General features: G+C 41.4%; 1 pseudogene; it reads right to left on the bottom strand.

Annotated features, from left to right (window-relative positions):
• Positions 1-841: 841 nt before the first annotated feature.
• LOC110223084 (tubulin alpha chain pseudogene) lies at positions 842-1,759 on the bottom strand (annotated as a pseudogene).
• Positions 1,760-2,120: the final 361 nt, after the last annotated feature.

The raw sequence follows: 2,120 nt of genomic DNA, 5'->3' as shown, positions 1-2,120 counted from the left end.
TCTGGTCAGTGAGGGAGTTGGAACAGTTGACTTCCAATGTTCTTTGGACCTCAGTTTCCTCATCTGTAAAAGAAGTGGGTTAGACTTTCTTGAATTTTATCTCTTATTTTTGTCTCCAATTGGGCATCTCTACTGATATTCCGTTTCCTATGACACATCTACACTACAGTAGATGAGAAGTCATCTTTCCCTCCATTTTCAGTTTACATTTATTAAACTTCAGGCGAATATATTTTGATTAACCCAAATTAGTTGTACTAAATCCATTTCTAAGAGCTTCTCATCCCTGTATTTTAATCTGTGTATAAGAAATCCAAATCCCATTCTCAAGTTGTTATTATTGTTCAGTCATTTCAGTTGTGCCAAACTCTTCATGACCCCATTTCATGGATTTCTTTGCAAAGATACTGGAGTGGTTTGCTATTGCCTTCTCCAGTTCATTTTACAGATGAGAAGCTGAGGCAAAAAGAGCTAAGTGACTTGCCCAGGGTCATACAGCTAGTTAGGGTCTGAGGCTAGAGTTGAACTCATGAAGATGAGTCTTCCCGATTCAAAGCTCAGCTTCTTTCCATTTTCAAATACCATCTTCCTTGTCAGCTATTGTCTTCTAAAGGCTTTTTCCTTTTATTAACAGAAGTAATGAAAATACCATCTATATCTCTAAACTCTACACTTTTTGCCTTTTCATGAGGAGTAGGGAGAAAGGTAGTGGCCTGATCACTGGGTCCCTTCTGGAAAATTCCTCACTTTTACAAAACTTCACCTATCTTTCTCCAAGGCAGCCAAATGCTTCTGAGTCTCCGAGAGTTCTCTTTGACAATGGCATATTGCCTGCTGTATTTTATCTGGGTTCCAATTGGCCACCACAGTTAGGAGCTGAGAATTGATGCCAATATTGAAGCCAGTCTAAAAATTGAATGATTAGCTTGATCTTGGTCATGGAAATGGTGACATTGACATCCTTGGGTAGCATTTCACCTTAGTACAGCACATAGCATGTCATGTACTAGCCATGATGTGGGTTACACTTTATCATCTGGTTGAACGGGTCAAAAAGCGCACTGGGGATCTCAGCTACTGAGAGCTTCTCCTGATAGGCCTTCTCATCATAAGCAATAGGATAATAGGGGGCCAGGGGAAAGTGGGTGCAGGGATAAGACACAGGGTTGTCCTGGAACTTCGTGAGGTCCACTTTGAGAACACCTTTGAAACACATAGAGCAGTGATGGAGGAAATGTGATGGCTAATGGAGTGATCACTGTCCAAGTTCTGGCAATAGATGTTATAGATGGCCTCGTTGTACACCATGAATATACAATCCAAGTACTTCAACATGATATATGTGGTCAGGATGGAGTTGTAGGCTTCTACTACAACTATGGATACCTAAGGGGCCGGGCAGAAGGCAAACTCCAGATTAGACTTCTTGCTGTAATCAATAGAGTCACACCATTATTAGGAAGTTGAAATCTGAGCTTGTGCCTCCCCCAAAGCTATGAAATATCAGGAAGGCCTGGGAGCCCTGTGCACTGATCTGACATGGCCTTTTCCATGACACTGTTGATCACTTTCCCTATAGTATAATGGCCCTGTGCATAGTAATAGCCTCCTCCATGCCTAAGCTCAGCTACTCATGATGAAACAGTGCATGTATTACAGAAAGATCCAAATCTACAAAGACTGGTCTGAACACAGGCTTGCCAGCCCCTACCTCACTGAAGAATGTATCTAAGGAATCATTACCACCTCCAAGCTTCTGTCAACTGGCTTTTTACACATGTATTAAATACCATGTTCTAAAAACATAATTCCCAGTAGGCATTTCCCAACTGTACTCTAGCCTAGCCAATACGGAGATAATTGCACTCACCACATGGTAGCTACAATGTATGACCATGGGAAGGTGCCATTGACTGACGACAAGTTATGGGTATTGACAAGTCTCAAGTCTTCACTTTCTTTCCCATGTCTTCCTAATCCATATCAATGCTTTCCAGATTCCTACTGAATTCAATTGTATCACAGGAAAGAATTAGTAGTCATCAGTTTTAACAAGGTTCTGTCACAGCATGAGCAGATAGTTCTATAGTGTCTGATCATTACTCCATGGTTGGGTGAGG

Source organism: Phascolarctos cinereus, unplaced genomic scaffold (genome assembly GCF_003287225.1).
Source record: "Phascolarctos cinereus isolate Bilbo 61053 unplaced genomic scaffold, phaCin_HiC Scaffold_9;HRSCAF=440, whole genome shotgun sequence".
NCBI classification, from domain to species: Eukaryota; Metazoa; Chordata; class Mammalia; order Diprotodontia; family Phascolarctidae; genus Phascolarctos; species Phascolarctos cinereus.
Note: the sequence above shows the minus strand (reverse complement) of the source record. Positions and strands in the feature narration are given on the sequence as shown.